The 11,757-nt window shown below is 41.6% G+C and overlaps 1 non-coding gene across 1 annotated transcript; it reads left to right on the top strand.

Moving 5' to 3' along the window:
- The first annotated feature begins 2,444 nt into the window (after window positions 1-2,444).
- TRNAV-CAC lies at window positions 2,445-2,528 on the top strand. The gene has a single exon. It is a non-coding gene; the product is annotated as a tRNA-Val (tRNA).
- Window positions 2,529-11,757: the final 9,229 nt, after the last annotated feature.

The raw sequence follows: 11,757 nt of genomic DNA, 5'->3' as shown, positions 1-11,757 counted from the left end.
TTCAAGATTCTACAATGGCAGACTTCGGGTCCAGTTCAGTAATTTCCCGATAGATCGACTTGACCTTGTGGAAGTACTGAGCAATCGTCATGTCACGTTGTGAAATTGACAACAACTCATTCTCCAGAAGTTGTAGCCTCGTATCGTTCTTCTTTGAGAACAACATCACAAACGTGTCCCATACTTCTTTTGGTGTCTTGTCATCCCAAATATGCTCTAACATCTCTTCTCCGATTGTGGTCGTCTAGCGGCATAGTTTCACACCCGCCAACGATCTCCCAAAGATCATGCCCTTGTAAATAGGACATCATGCATGTTGCCCACGTGTTGTAGTTGTTGTTGTTGAGTTTTTTTATCCTCCAACGATTTGGAAATCACCCATCGTGTTGGCTATACCTCAGTAATACTAAACAAGCTCTTTCGACACAAGACTTATAGAGTCACAGACTACTCACGACACAAAAGAAACTCACTCACTACTAATCTAAAGAAATTGTTTCTAATGTGGAAGATCAGGCAGAGTTGCAACCACAAAGCATACTAAGAATTCCAAGCGATCAGATAACCCACCACTAACTTGGCTCTGATACCAGATTGTTGAACGATCAGGCAGAGTTGCAACCACAAAGCATACTAAGAATTCCAAGCGATCAGATAACCCACATTAACTTGGCTCTGATACCAGATTGTTGAACACAACTCTCTATAGGAAACACTCGCACACTCTATTAAGATCAATCGAGAAGATTTTTACAAAACACTCTATAGACTACTACTTTGTATTGCTTGGAATTTATGAACTAAGTAGGGTTCGAACAACGGTACAAAATAAAATAGAATAGAATAAATAAATAATAATAAAATCGTAAATAATACCATCTCTCCACTAATACAACCAAACTTCTTCCACAACTGTCTCAACACCTCCTCCAATTGTCAAACAATTCTAAAAAAAACAAAAAAAAAAATGGTAAATTTCCATGAGAGAGATGTTGTTATTCTTGGAAAAGAAAAAAAAATAAAACAGAATGAAAAAAAACGTAAGATTTGAGAAAAACGAAAATGGCCTTCACCCGTAGAAAATGAAAATGGCCTTCACCGGTAGGCGTAGATTTACGTGAAGAGGGGTGTGGTTGTAATGGTACACATTAAATCATTCCTTTTAATTTATCCTAAATTTCATTCTAGGAAATCACAACCAATTATATCTAAAATCTTGACTTCACAATTATTTAGGTCAATAATTTTGTATGAATTATGGTAAATCATTAGCTAAATGATGATTAAATTAGGAACTAATACTATCTATGAATGTAAATCAAGAATAAAAAAAAATAATAATAAAGAAACAGGAAAGATTCGGAAAGAAAGATCCATTAGAATACAAGGAAGAAAAATACAGAGAATCCAAAATTGAGAGAAGAAAACAAAAATATAGAAACATGAAAGATTTGGGGAAGAAGAATCCATTAGAATATAGAGAATAAAAATAGGCAGGAGAAAGGCCTAACAAAATCAAAAGAAAAAAAAGGGAAAATACATAATACTATTAACAACAAAAAAAAAAACAAAAAAAAATAAGAGTAAAGAACTCATTAAAAATTGGCTAATAATAAATGTGAAAGATTTGGAAGTAAGAGAAAATATTTCTGAACACAAATTAAAAGATAAAGGGAGGTACATGTACACAAAAAGAAAATGGAAGATCGGATTAAATATCAATAAGAAAATGAAAGATCATAAATATTAGACGGCAACAAGAAAATGAAAGATCAGAAATATCATAAGGCAACAAATATTAAAAGATAAGGAGAGTACATATAGAAAATGAAAGGTCAAATTAAATATCAAATGGCAAGAAAGCACGAAATACTGTCACTTCAAATAATTCCATCAAATTCTTAAGATGGTAATACTAGAAAATGAAATCTTAATAAAAATAGAGTTATATATCTATATCTATATCTATATCTATATCTATATATATATATATTTATATATTGAGCATATTGAGCATGTTATATGATGATGAGTGCCATATTGCATCATGTCATTAGATCGACATAGGACACAACTCTAAGAGCATGAAAATGATATTAATATAAATATCCATGAGTATGTATTACCTAGATTAACAAAGAGATGAGACTAGAAGGTTGTGTCAGAAGAGACATTATGATGGATTTAGAGGGACCTCATGCATATTGTATAATCATAAGCATAGGGCTACTTCCTTTAGAGATGATGAGTGCGGATGCGCACAGTATGATGATGAGTGCGAATGTGCACGAGCATAAATGCACACAGATGAGGGTGTTCATGAGGTGCATGACACTATGGAGTTTCGCTGACCTCTGGACGTCGCTACAGATTAGCTTGACCAGAGGGACAAAAGGTGTGCGAGCGCCCTAGAGATTCACACTCACACGTGTGAATTGTGTGTAGTCAGGATGGCCAAGTGGTCTAAGGCGCCAGACTCACGTTTTGGTTCTCGTAAGAGGGCGTGGGTTCAAATCCCACTTCTGATGACATCCATCCATGTTTATTGTAGGCAAAACTCATTCCAGAGTTGATAATTTTGAACTCAGCACTGCTTTTTAAAAGTGTCAAAACATGATTGTTTAGTTAGTTCTCGTACACGAGACCATTTCTCGTACACGAGACCATCACAAATCGATGTTGATTGAAAATTTCTACCAGGGAGGATAAGAACCAAACACAATTATAAGGCTTGCTTCATACACACATCGCTAAAAGGAGGGCTTGAACCTCCGACCTTGACAGGCTCTAACCAACTGAGCTATTCCAGCCAATCATTTGCTATAATCCAAGACCACCATTAGTTGATATTGTCTGCTTTCGTTCGTTACGTCTCGATATCTCCCTCACGGTTTTAAACCGAATCTACTATGGATAGGTTTTCAGACCCTTGCAAGAAATGTTTCTTCACCTCTCTAATCGATGTGGGATCTCACTATCGATCCCTTCTGAGTGCGAAGCATCCTCACTAGCACATCGCCTAGTGGCTAGCTCTTATTTCATTTGTAAAATTCTAAACCCACTGCCAGTAGACATTGTTCATTCTTGCCCAGTAGTTATAAGGCTTGCTTCATACACACATCGCTAAAAGGAGGGCTTGAACCTCCGACCTTGACAGGCTCTAACCAACTGAGCTATTCCAGCCAATCATTTGCTATAATCCAAGACCACCATTAGTTGATATTGTCTGCTTTCGTTCGTTACGTCTCGATATCTCCCTCACGGTTTTAAACCGAATCTACTATGGATAGGTTTTCAGACCCTTGCAAGAAATGTTTCTTCACCTCTCTAATCGATGTGGGATCTCACTATCGATCCCTTCTGAGTGCGAAGCATCCTCACTAGCACATCGCCTAGTGGCTAGCTCTTATTTCATTTGTAAAATTCTAAACCCACTGCCAGTAGACATTGTTCATTCTTGCCCAGTAGTTATAAGGCTTGCTTCATACACACATCGCTAAAAGGAGGGCTTGAACCTCCGACCTTGACAGGCTCTAACCAACTGAGCTATTCCAGCCAATCATTTGCTATAATCCAAGACCACCATTAGTTGATATTGTCTGCTTTTGTTCGTTACGTCTCGATATCTCCCTCACGGTTTTAAACCGAATCTACTATGGATAGGTTTTCAGACCCTTGCAAGAAATGTTTCTTCACCTCTCTAATCGATGTGGGATCTCACTATCGATCCCTTCTGAGTGCGAAGCATCCTCACTAGCACATCGCCTAGTGGCTAGCTCTTATTTCATTTGTAAAATTCTAAACCCACTGCCAGTAGACATTGTTCATTCTTGCCCAGTAGGTATTGCCATGAGCCTCACAGTTTTAAAACGCGCCTAGCCTATTAGGGAGAGGTTTTCGAACCCTTATTAGGATTGTTTCGTTTCTCTCTCCAACAGCCAGTAGATATTATCTATTTTAATCCGTTACATATCGTCGTCAGCCAAACAGTTTTAAAACGCGTCAGCCAAGTTCTGGTCCTCGTAAGAGGGCGTGGGTTCAAATTCCACTTCTAACATCCATCGATGTTTATTGGTTAGGCAAAACTCGTGGCAAAGTGGATAATATCTACTACCACTGTTATGGGCTCGTGTCTAACTTTTCAACGCTAAGAAAGGGAACTCGTTCCGTGGTGGATATCCATTGTGAACATTAAAAGCGTCAAAACATGATTGTTTTGGCAGTTCTCGTATATGAGACCATCCCAAATCGATGTTGATTGAAAATTTGTACCAGGGAGAAGTACCAAACACAATTATAAGGCACGCTTCATTCACACATCGCTAGAAGGAGGGCTTGAACCTCCAACCTGGTGCAAACTGAGCTATTCCAGCCAATATTTTGTTACAATCCAAGACTACCGTTAGTTGATATTGTCTGCTTTCGTTCGTTACGTCTCGGTATCTCTCACGGTTTTAAACTGAATCTACTATGGATAGGTTTTCAGACCCTTGCAAGAAATGTTTCTTTACCTCTCTAGTCGATGTGGGATCTCACTATCGACCCCTTCTGAGTGCCAAGTGACACAATCGCACTTTTGAAGGTAGCGGACTAGCGATTGTGCGGCACTCACTCTCCAGCGGCAAGTGAGTTAAGCCAATTTGTTCTTGCGTCGCCTACGGCCAAGCGACGTACGGTCGAGCCTCTAGCCTCGATTTTAAAAGAAGGTTTTAGAAAATGAGGAGAGAGAGAGATTTTAGAAAGAGAGATTTTAGAAAGAGACGTTATATAAGCAAGCAAGAGAAAGATAACAACGGCTTAGCATATATAACCTTGGGTAGGGAGAAGTTGACGACTAGTCATATCCCCCTATAGTACATTCTGGGCCATTTTAGTTTTGGCAGACCTAGACATGATATTTTTGAGGTGTCATACGCTCTAGAATTACAAAAGGAAAAACACTAGAATGCAAAGACATGACAAGGGTTTGGCTTGTCATGGGCATGCGGCCATGGGCAACATGCCTTGGACAAGCATGATCGTGACATCCTCCCCCACCTAATTGGTTGATGTCCCTGTCAACCGACTACTTTCATACCTTGCGATGTGGGTGGCGGCGGAGTTCAGATCTTCGGCGCGTTCCCAGCTTGTTTCCTCTGTAGGGAGATTCTTCCATTTGATAAGGAATTCACGAATCGTTCGTACAGGTCTTCCTATCTTCCTAACCCTGTCGACTAGGATCTCTTCCACTTCCTTTGTTTCTTTTTGCTGCAGATCAATGTTCGGTCTTGTGGTTGCATTTCATTGGTCGTCGTCTGGATCAAGGTGATAGGGCTTCAAGTTGCTCACATGAATGACGGGGTGGATTTTCATCCATGCGGGTAGTGCAACTCGGTAGGAGGTAGCCCCGATCTTTTTAAGGACTTCAACCGGGCCTTCATATTTACGAACTAGTCTCTGGTCCTTTCGGCTACCAAATCTGATCTGTTCTGGTCTCAGCTTGATAAGGACTTGATCTCCTGCACGGAATTGAAGGGGGCGACGCTTCTTGTCCGCCCATTTCTTCATATGCTTGGAAGCCTTCTCTAAATATGCCCGGGCTATATCTGTCGTCTGCTTCCATTCTCTTGTAAAGTTGTGAGCTTGAGGGTTTTTTCCTGCATAAGGATGATCAATAATATGGGGTAAGGCCGGTTGTCGTCCACTTACAATTTCGAAGGGACTCTTCCCTGTAGACGAGCTTGTTTGACAATTGAAGAAAAATTTGGCGACATCTAACAATTGTATCCAGTTCTTTTGGCGAGCGTCGACGAAGTGACGTAAGTATTCTTCGAGCAAGCAATTGAACCGTTCTGTCTGTCCATCGGTTTGAGGGTGATAACTCGAGGAGATGTTTAAGGTTGTTCCCAAGAAAGCGAATAACTCAGTCCAGAATGTCCCAATGAATCTGCCATCCCTATCACTGATGATGCTCGACGGAATGCCCGATAGCTTTACAACGTGTTTGAAAAACAGTTGGGCTGTGAGTTCCACCGAGCATAATTTGGGAGTGGGGATGAATGTCACATATTTTGAAAACCGGTCTACAATAACCAAGATGGCGTCATATTCCCCGACTTTTGGGAGGTGTGTTATGAAGTCAAGAGATACACTTTTCCAGGGTCTTGTTGGCACAGGTAGAGGTTCCAAGAGTCCAGAGACTTTGGCTTTCTCGACCTTATCCTGTTGGCAGATGAGGCACGTCTTGGTGTATTGCATGATGTCGTCTCGCATATTTGGCCAGAAGTACCCCTTCTTTATTAGGACGTATGTTCTTTGCCACCCAGGGTGTCCGGCCCATAAGGTATCATGACATTCCTGAATGAGCTTCTTCCTCAGTTCCCCCGTTCTTGGGACGTACAATCTGATTCCTTTGGTTATCAGGAGGTCCCCCTCAACCCAAAACTGTCGTGTCTTTCCAGCCTTAGCTAGTTCGACAACAGCTTTGGCCGATGGGTCTTTGTGTCAAGGTTCCTTGATGATGTCGCGCATCGATCCATCGATCTTACTTGAATGAATATGGGCTAACATGCACAGGGCCGCATGTTCGCCCTTCCGACTCAGCGCGTCGGCTGCTTGATTACTCTTTCCTGCTTTGTGTTCGAACTTGAAGTCGAATTCGGCCAACGACTCCTGCCACCGGGCTTGTTTTGCTGTTAAAGTTGGTTGATCAAAGAAGTGGCAAGTGGCGCTGTTATCCGTCTTCACTACAAACTGTGATCCTAAGAGATACTATCTCTAGACTCGAAGGCAATGGACTACAGCCAACATTTCATTCTCGGAGACAGTGTATCTTCGTTCGGCATCGTTGAGCTTTCGACTTTCATAAGCGATGGGGTGGCCTTCTGGAATAAGGACCCAACCTAGAGCAAAGTCGGAAGCATCGGTTTCTACTTCAAATGGCTTTGTGACGTCTACCAACCCGAGGACAGGACCCCTCGTCATGGTTGTTTTCAGATTTTCGAAGGCCATTTGACAATCATTTGACCACGACCAAGGGTGGTCTTTCTTCAACAGCTCTGTCAATGGGGCGGCTCGTCGTGAAAACCCTTCGACGAACCGCCTATAGTAGTTGGCTAGTCCTAAGAAGGACCGCAACTCAGATACGGAAGTAGGAACCTTCCATTCTTGGATAGCTTTTATCTTGTCGCTATCCATACTAATTTGTCCACATCTGACGACATGTCCATGGAAGTTGATGCATGTTTGTGTGAATGCACATTTCTCCTTCTTCACATACAGCTGATTCTGCCGGAGCTTGTCAAACACTAGCTTTAAGTGCACTTTGTGTTCCTCGAGGGTTGTGCTGTAAACAACAATGTCGTCGAGGTATACTATGACGAACTGATCCAGGTATTCGTAGAAAACTTGGTTCATCAACGTGCAGAACGTAGCTGGGGCGTTTGTCAAGTCAAAGGGCATTACTAGGAATTCAAAGGCCTTATATCTTGTTACGCATGTCGTCTTGGGTTCGTCCCCTTCGGCAATACGTACTTGATAATATCCTGATTGTAAGTCAAACTTCATGAAGTACTTGGCCCCGTGAAGTTGGTCGAACAAGTCGGATATTATCGGCAGAGGATATTTGTTGCGTACCGTCACCTTGTTAAAGGCTCTATTGTCTATGCACAGACGCAACGTCCCATCCTTCTTCTTTTGGAACAGTACGGGGGCTCCATAAGGTGCCTTTGTCGGGCGAATGAATCCTGCCTTCAGCAACTCGTCCAGTTGTTTCCTCAATTCGGCTAGCTCGGGCGGAGTCATCCAGTATGCGTTCTTCGCTGGCGGCTTAACCCCAGGGAGGAGTTCGATTTCGTGGTCAATGCCTCGACGAGGTGGTAGTGTTTGTGGTAGACTCTCTGGCATTATGTCGGTATAGCTGTCTAGTACTTCCTTGATTTCCTCTAGGACAGTCTCTTCGGTGGTTGCTTCTTCTATCAGTGGTATGGCCATGAATGTAGGTTCCTCTCGTGCGCGATCAGTGGTATGGCCATGAATGTAGGTTCCTCTCGTGCGAGTCCCCTTTTCAGCTGTATGGCCGAGATCATTCAAAGATACTTGGTTGCTTGATGCTTGCAGGTATTACTGTGGGGTTACGGCCAGTGATCACCAAGCATTTTGCCAATGGCATTGGGATGACCTTGTGTTCTAGGAGGAACTCCATCCCAAGTACCACGTCGAAGTCGTCCATGCGAACCACGACAAGGTCTAGCTCTCCAGTCCAATCCCCTATTTTGAAGGGGACTCCTTTGGAAACTCCCACAATAGGCAAGGCCTCGGAGTTGACAGCTTTCATTTTCCCCGGGTCTTTTCCTATGGTGAGTCCCAATCTTCTGGCTTCTTGATCGGCAATGAAGGTGTGGGTTGCTCCAGAGTCTATCAGAGTGCTCTTGCTCGGTTGAGAGTTTATTGTGGCATCTACGAACATGAGCCCTTTCTCTATTATCTCCTTGTCCTTCTCTCCTGTGCCCCTGATATCAAGCATCAGGGTTGAGAACTGTCTGACTTAGTCCCGTATGTTTCCAGTGTGTTTCAGGGCTATTATACTCTCTCTTGAGGTCCTCCCATGAGTCAATGGTGCACAATCCATCCTCGATGTCTTGCACCTTCGTACGCCACCACAGTTTGGCGTCGTCTATGAGAATACATCGCGGCTACAGTCACCTTCTTGTCGTCAGTACAAGCCGTTGTGGCTTTGAAGTACTGTTCGACGTCAAAGATGAAGTTCTCCAACTCTTTGGCGTCCCGATTCCCTTTGAAGGCTCTAGGGTCTGGGAACCTTAGTTTGTTGGATCCTGCACTAGTTTGTCCAGCCGTGACGCCTTCCACGGCTTTCATGGTAACTTCAATTCGAGTGCTCATTCTCATCACTAGAAAGAGGGTTTGAACCTCCAACATTGTGGTTAACAGCCACAAACTCTAACCAACTAAGCTATTCCAACAAATTCTAACCAACTAAGCTATTCCAACAAACTCTAACCAACTAAGCTATTCCAACAAACTCTAACCAACTAAGCTATTCCAACCAATCATCTCTTATAATCCAAGACTAGTATTAGTTAATATTGTCTACTTTCCTTCTCGCACACTTTATTATGACCAACCGTTGGTTGATATTGTCTACTTTCGTTCCTTATGTATCATTTGTTGAACACATCTCTTTGTGGGAACTCTCACACTTTAACACAACTAAGTAGGGTGAAGGGTATTTACTTTGTGTTTCTTGGGACCATGAGACCAACCGTTGGTTGATATTGTCTACTTTCGTTCCTTATGTATCATTTGTTGAACACCAACTCTCTGTGGGAACTCTCACACTTTAACACAACTCTATGTGGGAACTCTCACACTTTAACACAACTAAGTAGGGTGGAGGGTATTTACTTTGTGTTTCTTGGGACCATGAACTAAGTAGGGTGGAGGGTATTTACTTTGTGTTTCTTGGGACCATGAACTAAGTAGGGTGAAGGGTATTTACTGTTTCTTGGGACCATGAACTAAGTAGGGTGGAGGGTATTTACTTTGTGTTTCTTGGGACCAATGAACTAAGTAAAGTGGAGGGTATTTACTTTGTGTTTCTTGGGACCATGAACTAAATAGGGTGGAGGGTATTTAGTCAATCTATTCCTAAAATTTTCAACTTTTTCCCCTAAATCATTTTCCTAAATTTATTCCTAAAATTCCTAAATCATTTTCCTAAATTTATTTTTAAAATTACTAAATCATTTTCCTAAATTTATTCCTAAAATCCTAAATCATTTTCTTAACATAAATATAGTCACTCATGCAATGGTTGGGCTTAACCCTATTAGGCTAATGATGATATTTTAACACTCCCGTCAGTACTAGTTCTCATTCGCTGCACCACAGCGAAAGCTCTCATATGGGCAAGTATTCAGCTCTTTTGTAGACAAGTCTACTACTTCCACATGCTTTGTTCTGCCATGAAACATCGAATTTTCTACTAGACAAATCACAGATTGGTTGTTGCATTGAAGTGGTATCGAATAGTCAACTTTCTGGTGCCAATCTTTCATCAGAAGTTTCAGCCATGTACATTTTTTAGCTGCTCCCGCCGTTGCTCTGTACTCTGCTTCTCTAGTTGACAATGATACAGTTGGTTGTCTTTTGTTACACCAATAAATTGTTGTCGAACTGAGCTTGAACACATACCTGGTGCTTGATCTTCGAGTATCGTGATATCGATTGACATATCTCAAGGTCCATCGAGCCGCATTCAAATGAGGCTTCTTTAGACTTCACAGATACTGACTAAGGACTCCAACTTCATTTTCGAATCCATTTGTTTGGTTCATGTAGATCTCCTGGTCCAACTCTCTATGCAAGAAAATATTCTTCATATCCATTTGCCAAAATTTTCAATCTTTATTTACCGCAAGTACTGAAGGAACTTGTACAATAATGATCTTTGCCACTGGACTAAATGTTTCATCATAGTCTAGTCCATATTGTTGAGAGAACCTTTGATCTACAGTCTGAGTTTTGTATCTCACAATTGATCCATCCGGGGTATACTTATTTTGTAAATCCACTTGCAAAAGATAGATTTAACATCTCTTGATCTTGACACTAATTCCCAAGTTTGATTTTGCTCCAGGGCTATAATTTCTTCCTCCATCACTTTTTGCCAAACCGAGTTTTGTGACACATCCTTATATATCTCTGGCTTATTAACTTCGTCTTCTACAATAGTTGTGTTGGCATACTCTAGACATGGCTTTTGGATTATTTCTAATTGTCTTAGTTGTTGAGGTGCCCTTTGTTTTTCACTAGGTTCGCTTGGTTGAGTCACTTCTTGTTCACCAACACTAGCATCACTTGAATCTTTAGGCACATCAACACTTTAGCAAATGTGTACCGTTTGTTCCACCATCTTTTGTGGAAGAATCTCTTCAGTTTTCTCTCCTGTCAGAAGAATTTCTTCAATTTGCTCAAGGCCTGGTAATACTTCCTTCTCTGAGGGACACCCCTCTTCCATTGCACCACTTTGATTGTCAATCATGTGGTTTGGGTATCCTGAATCAATGATCCAATCATTCTCATAATCGATATGGTCTCCCATCATCGCCATGAGTGCTAGCTCATCTTCTTCTATGGCATACAATACCTCTACATCCCATTCCTCCTCCATCTCCCTGTTGGAGGATGCCACATTGCTTTCGATAGATTTTTTCTTAGACCAACAATCTCTAGACATGTGGCCCTTCTTCCAGCAATTGTAGCGAATGCCTCTAAATCTCTTCCCATGAGAGTTATTGTTATCATTCTTCTAAGCTCTCCCTGGTTGTACAGTTCCTTGGTGACTTCTTCTTTTGTCACCATTGTATCCACGTTTGGTAGACGACCTATTATTGCTCAAATTTTCACTTGTGTAGAGTGCTTCTTCTTCACCCTTCAATGGGATGCCTCCTATTTGTTTAGCTATGGCTTCTTGGCTGGCTAAAAAATTTTTAAACTCTACAACTGATGGTTAAGTGGATCATCCTTGTACAACAATAATAAAGCTTCTCTATTCTGGTCGCAATCTGTGGATTATAATCCTCTTCATTCAAGATTCTACAATGGCAGACTTCGGGTCCAGTTCAGTAATTTCCCGATAGATCGACTTGACCTTGTGGAAGTACTGAGCAATCGTCATGTCACGTTGTGAAATTGACAACAACTCATTCTCCAGAAGTTGTAGCCTCGTATCGTTCTTCTTTGAGAACAACATCACAA

Source organism: Cucurbita moschata, unplaced genomic scaffold, assembly GCF_002738365.1.
Source record: "Cucurbita moschata cultivar Rifu unplaced genomic scaffold, Cmos_1.0 Cmo_Scf00163, whole genome shotgun sequence".
Taxonomy (NCBI): Eukaryota; Viridiplantae; Streptophyta; class Magnoliopsida; order Cucurbitales; family Cucurbitaceae; genus Cucurbita; species Cucurbita moschata.
This window is presented reverse-complemented; position numbering and strand designations above follow the sequence as displayed.